Source organism: Euphorbia lathyris, chromosome 8, assembly GCF_963576675.1.
Source record: "Euphorbia lathyris chromosome 8, ddEupLath1.1, whole genome shotgun sequence".
Taxonomy (NCBI): Eukaryota; Viridiplantae; Streptophyta; class Magnoliopsida; order Malpighiales; family Euphorbiaceae; genus Euphorbia; species Euphorbia lathyris.
In genome coordinates, this window is record NC_088917.1 from 82,301,147 (window position 1) to 82,315,032 (window position 13,886).

Here is a 13,886-nt window from a genome sequence, read left to right on the forward strand (position 1 = left end):
TAATGCCAATGACCTGGAGGGAACAGTACGGATAAGGCAAGAGGCTAAACTAAAGTTATTATCCCTCGAGAGCCTCACTTCTATACGTACATCTAATAAGAATTCTGTCAAGCAAGTTATTCTTTCGGTTATGTTTAAATCTAACATGGAAATTCTTTTCGATTAGGATCGTTACTCATTGAGATTTCATTCGTAGGATCATTTGTATAGGATTTTATTTAGTTCATTATTCTTTGGTGTTCCACTCTCCCGCGTGCTTGCGAGGAGCTTAATCCAATTCAAGCTTGGGTTAAAAGCATTTAGTGTTTTTACTATTCATGTGCACTATTCACGTACATTTTTTACATTTTACTATTCACGTTTTTACTATTCACATGCACTATTCACGTTTTTACTATTCACATACATTTTTTTATGTTTTACTATTCACGTTTTTACGTTTTTACTATTGACGTACTTTTTTACGTTTTACTATTCGCATGCACTATTCACGTTTTTACTATTCATGTGCACTATTCACATTTTCTAATCGCATGCATTGTTCGCATTCTTACTATTCGCATATGCAAAGTTCACATTCTTTCAACAAATAAAAAAACATAAAGCATTGCTCACGTGCACAAAAATTCGCGTTTTCTAACTGAAAGGCTTCTAAGCAGATTAAAGGTTAGCATGTAAATGACGTTCAAGATGGAGCTGCTAAAACCTAGGAGTCTTGACAAATGATAAAAAAACAAGGGGGTACTTACCGGATGGACGTTGGTCCGGCTCAGGTGAGAATCAGGATTCTGAAAGGGAGCCACTCAAGTCAAGTCCTCGAAACCCGCCTCCATACCCTTCGTGCCATCGTATCTATCCGACCCCATCACGAGAATACTTTGATGTTAGTGAGAGAGAGAGAAAGAAGAGAGAGAAGGTGTGGGGTTGGAAATGAACCCCACCACCCTTTTATAAGGAAAGGAAATGACATTTTCGTAATAAGCGAAAAAGGTACGACGTGACATAAAAGTAAAAAGTAAATAATTAATTACCAGGTGCACAGACCTCCGATTTGCAGTCCGTTTCAGCCGGCGTTTCTGCCCGGCGGTGACCAATACCCCAAGGATATGACCCCAGACGACAGCCAAAATTTTACAGAACAGTGGCGCTAGTCAAAATACAGAAAACAGTCAACGGAAAAATAAATTTTAGTCTAAAAGTGTTCCCGACAAAAGGATAAGGACGTTCCTATCAACAACCCAAATACCCGAGACGATAGCTCCAGTAAAAATACAGACGACAGTGTTTTGAAGTTCAGAATTGCTAGAGAGAGCCTTTTTTGCTATTGAGCCATTTTACCTACGGTCGATGACCGAGGTTGCTATTGAGCCATCTTACCTACAGTCGATGACCGAGGTTGCTATTGAGCCATTTTACCTATGGTCGATGACCAAGGTTGCTATTGAGCCATCTTACCTACGGTCGATAACCGGGGTTGCTATTGAGCCATCTTACCTACGGTCGATGACTGAGGTTGCTATTGAGCCATCTTACCTACGGTCGATGACCGAGGTTCCTTTTGAGGCATCTTACCTACGGTCGATGACCGAGGTTGCTTTTGAGCCATCTTACCTACGGTCGTTGACCGAGATTGCTATTGAGCCATCGTACCTACAGTCGATGACCGAGGTTGCTATTGAGCTGTTTTACCCACGGTCGATGACCAAGGTTGCTAGAGAGAGCCATTTTTACCCGCGGTCGATGACTAGGGTCGCTAGAAAGAGCCATCTACCCGCGGTCGATTTAGACTAGGGTCCCCAAGAAAAGCATCCACCGGCAGCCGATTCAAAGGCAAGGACGGGATAGCCAAGGTGAAGACTGAAGACAAGGCTGGAGGTGCGGCGCGGAGATCAGGTATTCCTCCTCCAACTCTATATGTGTCTTTTACTTTAATATATTTCCATTGCATATGTTGCGTCCACGGAAAATGTTTTCAAAAACACACACATCACTGTCAAAATAGAAAAGTAGGGGCAACTGTAGACACCGAGTCGGAGGACCTGTGACGAAAACCCACGATAAACGGCCAAGTCGGTTGATTCCATTAATTAGAAAATTTAAAAATAAACAAAAAAGCCCGGAGAGCCGACACTTGAAAGCCCCGCTAACAAATTCGGCGTCTCCTGAGTGAGGTCGGGCAAGTTCACTATTACGAGAGTGAGCGATAAGGCCCCGGAGGCCGAGCGTCGGCCGGTGAGTGACGAATGACGCTCCCAGCAGCGATCTTCGCCCCGTAAACCACGGTGCGCGGCACGTCGGGCGCCCATCCGGCGTGCCAAGCGTCGGACGTCACTCGTCGGAGAGGGGGCGTCACCCGTCGCACGGTCAACGTCGCTCGATGGTCGTTCGGTGACCGCCCGGTCGTGTCGGGCATGGCCTGGCAGTCGTCGGGCGATGCCCGACGACGTCGGGCGAACACCCAACGCCCGTTGGGCGAACGCCCAACAACGTTGGGTGAAGACCCAACTACGTGGGGCGAACGCCCAACTCTCGTTGGGAGAACGCCCAACGTAAGTTGGGCGATTGCCCAACGCGAGTTGGGCGTCGGCCAACTCAAGTTGGGCGTTCCCCAACATAAGTTGGGCGTCCGCCCAACCTGTTTTGGGCGTCGCCCAACTCCCGTCGGGCGACGCCCAAAACTTTTTTGGGATCCGTGCCTATAAAAGGCACGGATCCCCATGCATTAGAGGGGGAGGGGAGATTTTTTGGAGCTTTCTCACTCTAGATATTTTTAGAGAGAGAAAGTCAATTTTTGGGAGAAAATATTTTTTTTTCCTAAAAAATCCAAATTTTCTAAAAGTTAAATATTTTACCGAAACACCGAAAAACACTGAAAAATCATAATTCTTGGAATCAACCGACTTCAGCTGTCAATACCGATCTCGAGGTATTATCCGAGGACTAGACTCGAGTCATTTATTTATTTCTTTTATTTCTTTTTTTATTTAGTTTATAATTTTTATTTCTTTAGTTATTTATTTATTTATCACATTTATTTACTTTCCCGTATTTATTTAATTCTCGCCTCGTATTAAATAAACGTTTGTTTTGGTTTTGAAATAAAAAACCTTGTTTTAACATCCCAATACGAACCGTGATCCCGTTGAGGGTAGTTCGGGATTAAAAACGTTGTATATGTATAGATTTTAGAAAAAAACCCTTTTTTATTAACGTTTTAAAAATAAATCATCGCTTTAGGAGTCTCCGTTATAGACTATGATCAAATTTTGGTAGTTCGGGGACCCAAAATGATAGAATAGATCTAATCTAAAGCTTTTTAATAAATCTGGAAACTATTGGAGTAGTTCTGTAATTTTCCATTTTCTGTCACTAAAAGTAGTTTACCGACGGATTTTCCGTCAGTAAAGCTGCTGGAATTTCAAAAACCTATTTTCACCCCTTTTCTTACCTTCTTTTACATTTACTCTTATACATATATTTACATAATTATGTAAAATACTTGTTAAATGCATTTTTGGGTTACATGACTATTAATTACCTATTATATATTTACTTATCTTATATTAGAAACTTAATTCATATTGGTTTAGTTTTGTAAAGTGATATATGTTGTATATATATATATATATATATTTTGGCTTATTGAATCTATTTTAGATGTGATTTGGGGTAGGAGCTATTTTCAATATATTCGTTAAAATGATTATTTTGGGTTAAGGATTATTTTCTTATTCTTTATGGACTTGATTCATTGTCTTTACATGTCTTCAATTGGAATAATGTTTTTATTACTATTTTCACTTATTAATAACTATAGTATATATATATATCTCATTTCGATTCATTTTTTTTTATCTATAGATATATCATTATTTTTAGCTAAAAATGTATATGTATAGGTATATATTCTTTTTCTTATTCTTTTGACATTTATGGGTATATATTTCAAATGGGCTTTACTTGGTGAATTTTGGTTTAATTGGTTCATTGTTGTGATTATGTTTAAGTGAGGGGTAAATTGAGTGAAAAAGGGGAAAATAAAACACAAAAAGAGATTTCAATTTGATTATTTACACTTAAGTTTTCTAGAAGTTCCTAATGTAACTAAAAAGCCTTTTTCATCACTTTAAACCATTTCCTAAAATATCACGTTTTAAAACCTTAATTCGTTCCAACGACGGATTAAGCGAACCTTGTAATTAAAACTGTTTTCATTGTAAATAACAGAGTTTTAAATCGTTTTCCTAACTAAATAGTTTTGTACAAAATTAATGGACTTGTATGCTTAATCACGTTTTCTTGTTAAAACTTCTCATTTCAACGTTTTCAAACACTCGAGTCGTTCCAACGGCGATTCAAGTGAACATCATGGGGTTTTGAAACGTACCTAAGTCGCTCCAACGGCGATTAAGGTATGAACCATGTAAATAAACTCGTTTTTAGGAGTGAGATTAGCGTAGATGTAATATATGATATAAAGCATAAGTCACACTGTGAATAAATCAATTCTTTCTTCTCACTTTCTCTCCTATATACTTTAAATTTATGCAAAATGGGTGATTCTTTACTAAAATGGCTTTCAGATAACATGCTCAAAACGGTTTTCAAAGCGAGAAAGAAAAGGTTTCAAATGAATTTTAAACTTAAAGAAATATGAGGTTAGTCTGTTATCGCCTAACACGCTAAGTAGGAGGCCGATGGTTCATAACCGGGAGATGTTGGGGTGCCTAGTAGCCTTTCTCCGGAAAGGAGCTAGCCTTCTCGACTCGTACCTAAGTTTCCCAAACCCACACCGGTCTCCCGCAAGGGATCAGTGTTCATTTTCCCATTCGTGGGTAGCGACTCTTCCATACTCCGAGCTCCGACCCTGCCGAGCAGCTTGATTCCGCGATTGGTTGCTTTCGGCGCCAATCACAGCATCTGTCGTCAACGGTGTCCACCCCCCGGTCCGCCCGGGCGAGGCCGCGGCACCTACAAGTGGCGACTCTGCTGGGGAAGCGAGAAATTTGATTCCGAAAGGCGTGTATTAAGCCCTTAACGGGGACGGATCGTATTATTTCTTTTCGTATGCATTCATAAGCATTATTGCAAACCTTTTGGGTAATTTCCGCGAAACCTCTAGCGAGAGTCCATTCGTCGCTCGAAAGAGGCTAGTGTAAGTTCCCCCTTACAGTAAGTCGCCAAAGGGTCCCCATCCATTCGTTAGGGGCAAATTTGTGCAGTCCTGTGAGGTCCCGCGATCAGCCGTGTCAGCATATAGTAGCCTTAGAAGTTGCCATAGGATTACCCGTTACTATTTTTGATGTGATAAATGAATCAATTCGTGTTTTCAAATTGCCATGATACGTGTCTAATCCTAAAGTATGTAAAGGAAATGAAACGATGTGTTAATATATACTCTTAAACCGATATATAAACTACCCCAAAGCATCGAAACGATTCAAACTAAAGACGACTTAGTCATCTCGTATGAATGAACTTGTGCGGCCCGCCTGGTCCCTTTCCATGTCCCGAAGAAGGCACATATTCAGGAAATACGTTGTGACGTAAGCACGTATTAGTTCAAGTTGGTTTGATATTAAGGATAGTTATAGCTCGATTCAAAAGACTATATTAACAGTAGCCGTTATTCACATTCTTTAAATAGGTTGGGATAAAACGAGATTATGACAAAACAAAAACGAAGAACATTTCTGTTTTGAACGACCCCGTTGTAACGTAAAGAGTTTCATAAACGTGACCCGTCCCTTCCGAAAAAAAATGAGCTCTTACGTTATACCTTGCGTTGTTCTAAGGAGAAATGGACGTATCCGCAAAAGTGACTAAGAAAATGAAAGGAAAATAAAAATAAAAACGACCAAAATCGTTCCGTATCTACGATATATGTCAATCCCGAGAGTAGTTAAAGAAAATGAAACAATGTCGTTAAATACGTGCCTCGAACTGGTATATACGCCGCTTAAAAATCACGAAGCCGAATTAAGCTAAACCGCACGATTGCACCATATGGACGAGACTGTGGGTTTGACTAATGGCTCGATCATTTCGACCGTTACCCAAACTACAAGAAATATGGCCCGATCTGCATGTTTGCTTAACTCGTGCCTGAATGAAAAGAACTGTAATATCCCCACTTCGAATAAGCATGTGATTAAACGAAACATTGATTTTCTATAACCACGCTAGGATGATATATCCCGTGAATTGGAAGAAATAAAAATTTGTTGATAGCCGAAAGATTACCGTGCGCTCAAAATAAGACTCACCGTCTTTCCACGTAGCCAAAACGAGCAAGCGGATTCTTGATGCTAAAAATGAACACGTTACGCAATGGGTCTGTTCCCTAAAATAAAATCCAAAAGTGATATCATCACTAAACAAACACGTGGTTACGTCTCTCGATAGATCCAAAAGATCCCGTCGTAATCCAAAAATCGAGACACGAACCCACGCGAATAAAGGGGGAGCGAATCATTGTCAATAACGAACGATTGAACTGAAAGAATAACTCGTACCATGTCTAAATCCGAAATACGCTCAAAAGGGAATCAAAACCCGAACTAATGCGTCTCGCGAAATAACGAAAGACGAGTTATTTGAAAGGACAATCCATTTGGTCCATATCTTAGTCACTGAACGTTGATACGTCAAAACGAATTGTATTGTCTGATGGATGATTTATTTTTCCGCAATAATCGACGGCATCACGCGTCCCCTGGACTGCAATGTGAGCCCCCAAACCAAAATCCTAGGAAAGAGACTTGGACCATCGAGTGTGTGGAGGAATAAGGGTGGAAGAGAGATGTTGTGATACGTGTAATTAGACTGACGTTTGTTCTTCTTATCTTATATATCCGTAAATAAATAAACGCACACACCACGAATCATGCATATAAAATCATGCATACATACTAATGGATACCGTTCGACCAGTTACAGAGCATCAGTTTCGAACCATCGCAGTAGGTAGTTGTGGCTTCTGAATCATCTTCGTCCGAGTATACTCAGTCTTCGGTCAGTATGTCTGCGACCAACGAAAAGGTGGCCGAATTGGAGCATTCCGTGAACAACATTAACAATCAGTTGGCCGCAATCCTGGCCCAGCTAGCTGAGTTGGCCCTAAAGGATAACAAGAGTGGTAGTAAGCATGCTGAGAATGAAGTGAACACTGGTCCCCGCTTCGGGAATGAGGATGATTATCAGGATTATATCCAAAAGCAGCTTGAGAAGGAGAAGGCTAAGGAGGAGGAATGGAAGCAGCACATTACTCAAGAGGTGCAGGATCTGCGTGGGGGAAGCTCCGGAAGTCAGGACTTTTATAACTTGAAGATTTGTTTGTCGGCAACTGCTTTGCCTTTGAAGTTCCGGCTCCCTAACATGAAGAAGTTTGATGGAACTGGAGATCCCACAGCTCACATTAACCAGTATGTCGCGGTGATGAAACACACGATCTTGACTGAGGATCAAGTTCTTGGACTGTTCAATACTTACCTGGAGGGGGCTGCCCTCGTGTGGTTTCATGCGTTGCCGCTCGTGACGAAGAGAGATTGGAAGGAGTTAGCAAAGTCATTCATCGCTCAGTATAGCTTCAACACTATGCTTGAGGTTACTCTGAAGGAGCTAGAGAGCACTAAGAAACAGACTGGTGAATCCTTGTCCGATTTTGTGAGGAGATGGAGGGCCAAGGCCGCAGTTATGAAACAGAAACCGCTCGAGCAAGATCAGATCCGAATGGTAATTGGCAACACTTTGCCGTATATTAAGAATGAGCTGCGGTATATGCCCTTTACCGATTTTAATCAGATGTATAGATGCGCCTTGACAGTTGAGGGTGACGGTGAGCCAAAGAAAGCTTATACTAAGTGGACAAAGTCTGGATATAGTGCCGGAGGGCCAAGCGCGAGTACAGAATCTGCCGCAGTGAAAGTGCTTGAACTTAATGCTATCGAGAAGAGGTAGTTTGCCAAATTTGATCAGACCTACGCAAAAGTTTTCGAACGATTGCAGAAAAAGGGATTGTTGAAAGCTCTTACTCCTTATAACAAGGCACAGCCTACCCCGCAGATACAAGCTAGGGGATACTGCGAGTTCCACAGTAATTATGGGCACAATATCGAGAACTGTGAGAGGTTGAAACATGAGATCCAAGATTTGATTGAGGAGAGGAAGATAGCTGATCCTTCATCAACAAACCCTTCCACTAGGCGTAATCCATTGCCTAACCATAGGGTGAGCATGATCGGATTTGGACTCGAAGAGAGTTTGGTTATGGGATCCTTCGCGGAAAACGAAGAGGAGTTGTTGGGCTCCGATGAGCAAAGTAATGTGGGAAATGGTTTATATGTGTCCTTTCTGGGCAAGGAGCAGGAGGATGAACCAATGGATGAAGGGCTAGACGACGGAGCACCGTATGATGAAGATAGTGCCGAAGAGACCGGGGAAGGATCGTCTCGAACTATTGTGCCCGAGTTGAGTTTATTCAGTGGGGTGGAGAATCCCGATGTTCACTTGCGCGAGTATATGCATGATATGTTTGTTGAGTCCTTTGGGGTGGACGAGGTCGCTCAGTGGTTCCACCATTCGTTAATAGGCGAGCCTTTGAGGTGGTTCCACTCATTGCCCGACTCCTGCAAGCATGATTGGGAACGGTTGTCCGATCTATTCCTAGAGAAGTACAAGGAAGCTAAGGGTAGGACAACGGAGTGTTTTACGCTGCAAATTGGGCCTATTAAACGTCCGTTGCCGGCTGTCAGTAAGTATAACGGCAATAAGGATCCAATGGAACACCTTCACTTCTACTTGTCGGCCATGGGGCCTTTGGGTTTTAATGAAGAAGAGATCACCAGTCTGTTTTGCAATTCACTAATGGGGGAGCCGCTGATGTGGTATATGTCTCTTCCGATGCGTATCAAGTGCGATTGGGCCGCGATGACTGATAGAGGTCAAAAACCCCTATCTTTGGGTACGGTTTTAGGATGGTTTTTAGCGTTATTTAGTTAATAAGCGAGCAATTCTCGCATTTAAATGCTTTTATGTGAGTTAGTTAGAAATTGGAAATGTTTTATTTACTTTTCGTTGTTTAGGCTCGTTTTATGATCAATTTAGGCAAATACGGCCAAAATGGCATGCATATTATAATTCCGTTATCTTTTGAAGCTAATTTGGCCAAAATGGCATGCATATTATAAGTCTCACCAAACGAAGCGTTTGCTTAAAATAAGCGATTGGCGGGTCAATTTAGCCTCGAGACTAATGTTATTTGGAGTTTTCATGCATGTGCAGGGATAAATTCGGGCAAAAAATACATCGTGGAACATCGAGCAACCGTGCAGGAGCGTGCAGGGCAAAACGGCTCGTCGAACTGGCTTTTTTAGGCCAGCTCGTCGAGCTGGCCAGGCCAGCTCGCGACGAGCTGGCCAGGCCAGCTCACCGAGCAGGCCTCCAAAGGCCTGCTCGGGCGAGCTGGGGGCCAGCTCACCGCGAGCTGGCCGCCCAGGGTCAGCTCGCCGAGCAGCTCTGCTCGGCGAGCTGACCTGCGGGAATTGGTCAAAAAAGTCAGTTTTGACCCCACGACTCCACGACCGGTCCCACGACTTTCCACCTGCACAAGGACACGAATTAGGTCAAAAAGAGGGCCCGAGCTAGAACTATAAATAGAACTTTTCCATTGTAAATTAGACATCTTTTATCTTTGTAATTTTCTTAGCTTTCAAACTTGAGAAATCCTCTCCACCTCCTTCATATCCTTCAAACCTCCATTGAAGACGCCTCCGAAGCTCCGCTCACCGAGGATTGCTCAAGCTCCATCCTTAAGTCCTAGGAAGACGCCTGCATTGGTAGACAGGTTCCCTGAAAGGGATTTTTCTTCTTTTATATTCTGTCTAGCCTTTGATCCATGCTATGAATCCTAGGCTCATTGTATCTTCGTGACAATATTTTCATCTTTGATATATATTATAGTTTTGTTTATTCCATTGTTTTAATGCTTTAATCTTTGTCTTACGCTTTGTATGATTGGTTTAACTCATTCGATAATCCCAAAATTAAGTTGGCACATATTGCGGGCTGAATCTGACCTAGTCAGTGTCTATAGGATTGACGACCCTATAGAAAATTAAGCCCAAATTGCCGAGCCTTAGAGCTAGTTTCGGCCTTACAAGGGAATCACGAACTAGGGACCCTAGGAGGATAGGTAGGGTTAATCGCCTCGGAAACAAGTGACTTAGATTTTAATTCCGTGGTCTAAACAATCTATTTTCATAATCATCGTATCCCTTCATGATTCCTTCGGGGAATTACATTGGTAAAAGATCACCTAGGAGTAGTTTAACTTAATTAGGGGTAGAGCAACTTAATTAGGCGTAGAATAATTTAGTTAGAATTAGATAACTTAGCTAGGAATAGTATAATTCAACCTAGGAGTAGATTAACTTAAACAAAACAAACTCAAAACCCACAAAGCCTAGATAACACCTGAGACCAAGTAATTCGATACTTGTGGTAAATAAGTCATGTGGATTCGATACCTGGACTTTCCAGATTTATAACTTGATAACGACGGGGTACACTTATCCCTTAGTGAGTCTTCTTTACGGAAGGCGCATCAATGACCAAAAGGTTCATTAAGGAATATACAGTATGGATGCTTGCGGAGCAAACACCGGACTCGCCCTCTTACGAGACACCTGAAGCAGTATTAGCAATGCCCAAGTATGGTGGATATCGGGATCCCGCTGAACACGCAAAGTTATAAAAGCAACCATATGTATGATGCCGGGTTCCCTCAAAGTGAGTTACACGAGCACTTCCCGGAAACTCTCATAGGGGAAGCCTTGTTGTGGCACCAAGGGCTATCAGAAGAAGAAATGGGTCATTGGATACCTCTTCGGGATGCGTTTGTGTCGAGATATGAGATGTATGTTCCATGGACGGGATTCTTGGAAGATCTGGATAGGATCAGGCAATTCCCCGAGGAACCGTTTGCGGATTACGCTCGGAGGTGGAGGTACCGCTACGAGCGGTGTCAAGAAATAATAAGTGATAAGGTGCAGCTCATGTGCATACAAAGAGGCGCTATTCCGATAGCGGCAAGAAGGATGAACAGAGTGTCCCTCAAGGACTATGATGAGTTGATAGGCTGTGCCATGTATGGATCAGCAAATCCCTTGTATTTGAATTCAAACGTCCCTCACATAATGGATCTGATGGTTGTGGACATTTGGGAAAGTTCCTCGGAGGAGGAGGATGCCGATCAGAGAATCCCTATCAATATTTGGGATGAATCTGATGACGAGCCGAAAATTGCTATCATGATAAGATCAGGTCGGGTGGCCGAAGGGAAGGCACCCATGGTTGAGACAGAGATAGGGGAAGGATCGGCTCCCAAGCCCGATGATCAAGTCCTCGAACAGTTGAAGAAAACACAAGCTAAGTCTACAGTATGGGAAGTCTTGTGCCATTCTAAGTACCACCGTGAGAATTTGATGAAAGAGTTGCAGAATTTGGTCATTACTACCGATACTGAGCCGGCGGCATTAGTAGGGGCAATCATGGCCCGTAAGAGAACTGAAATCACCTTCACCGATGAAGATCTCCCGGAAGAGGGGAAGGCTCACAACAAGCCATTGTACATCCGAGCTGAGATAAATGGGAAGAGGATGACCTGTGTAATGGTTGATGATGGATCGGCCATTAATGTTTGCCCGCTGAAACTCTTGTCCAAGTTGGGAGTAGAAAGAGGAGATCCGACTGCCTCGGAAACTGTGATCAGAGCCTATTGTTGGAAATTAAGGCTAAGGTATAGCAGCGGAAATATAAAAATTTTAGCCTACTTCCTTTTAACCATAGGATCCGTTAATCATTATTTCATATAAAGAGGGATAAGAAGAAATACCTTTCGATGATCAATCTACCGTTGCAAACGAAGTGCCCACAACTTCAAAGGAGATGTAAACTGTTTACCAATCTGCCCCTATCCGAAACAGACCTTCCAGACCTCCGAATGACAATCCCTTCGATGGAAACGTGGAAGAATATGTCTAGAAGCTACTGTCCAAAAATCGCGACGATCCGACGGTTCAATCTCCGGGAATCCTTGAAATAGTGAACTGACCTGATGTAGGCGAAGAAAAAAAAACGAATTTCTCCCTTTTGATTGTTTTTCCTTCTTTCGTGAACACGGTGAGATTAAGTTAGAATCAACCCTTATGAGATGCAACCAAAATAGATTGCCTCTAATAAACCAACACAAGATCAAAGAGAAAGAGGGATGAATAAGATTAATCAATCGATGGAATGCCGTATGAATTCTTGTTCACGAACTTGGGAATAGAATTCTTTTCTCTCTCTCTTAAGGAATTTCGAAAATCACAAGTGGGGAGGGATATAGGCCTGGCTTGGTCAAAATTCTCATAGGGAGGGGGTATATATAGTCGCTTGTATCTAAACCCTAGTTAGATAGGAATAGGTTACTTAATAGGAATTCCATTCGGAATAGGATTCCTAATTATTATCTTATAATATATCAAATACATTTAGGATAATAATAAATAACCTAATTGGATAATAATAGGAGTATATTAATCTAATTAAAACTCATAACTTAATTATCTCTTAATTAATTTAATTCATAATCCTAATCTAATTAGGATTAATGGAATAAAATTAATTCCTTACTAACATATATAAATTTCGGCCCCCTCCTAGTATTTGGGCCTTACTGGGCTTAATTGGGCTTCCATCTATTAATCATATCCATCTCTCTTTTGGTTCCAAGTCTTATGTGTGATCCATTAGGTCCTTACTACTTCTGGCCGTATGCAACCTATTAAATTAATTTCTTCAAGAATTATATTTAATCCCTTGCATAACGGAATGATGTACAGAGTATGTTATTGGCAAGTCCGTAATCATTCCCCCAGAGTCCGTTAAGAAGACAGGTTGATTCTGTCGTTAACCCTTCCGTATTAGTTACGGTATAATACGATCCTTTATCAACTACATCCTTGAACTGAATCTTATGACTATGGGTAATGTCAAGTCACATATAGCGAGACGTTCGTTTTACTTGTTATTGGCCGAGTCAACTCAAAAAGATAGGTTAAATGAAATCCGAATTTCTACTCTTAAGCTATCACCTTGCAAGGGTTTAGAGTCGAGTCTTCCACAAGCGATCCTTGGATGTATCTCCCATTAATCGGGAGTGATAAATGCTCAATCCAATGTATAACTACCCTGAAATTACTTCATGTGACACCCAACCTTTGCAGTTCACACCCCAGAGTCATCTCTGTTAAGGATCGTGGGACCACAGGATCAAAGTCTCACATTCAGTAATTCAGGATGACCAATTAACATTCCTTTGAGTCTGAGGATTAGTTATACCTATTAATACCAATGAGATGAACAGTTGACAAGGATGAATCTACCCATCCTGTTATCTCAAGTCGGATCCCCAATCCTAATGAACAACGTTTCACCGGATCTATGTAACTGTCCAGATATCTATATATGTGAAGCTTGTGAGATCAGCTTTCTGTCGGACAGAAGACATTGTTACATACAAGTCTCAACTGTGATATATCAATCCTAAATATATCACTTGACTTGGGGTGGTTTTAAGTTTATTAGTTTATTATAAAGTTTTGTCTCACTTCATGCTTGTATGAACACTTTATAATCACTTTAAACAAACTTACGGATTTCCTTTTATTAGACTTTATTTAGTGCTTAAAAGGGATTGCCTTTATATAGTTATAAAACATATATCTCATTAAAACAAATGATATAAAGAACAATTCATTTACAATAAGTTTGTATCCTGCAACAATTGACTATAGGACACAAAACCCCAACATACTCCCACTTGGACTAAAGCCAATTGTTTC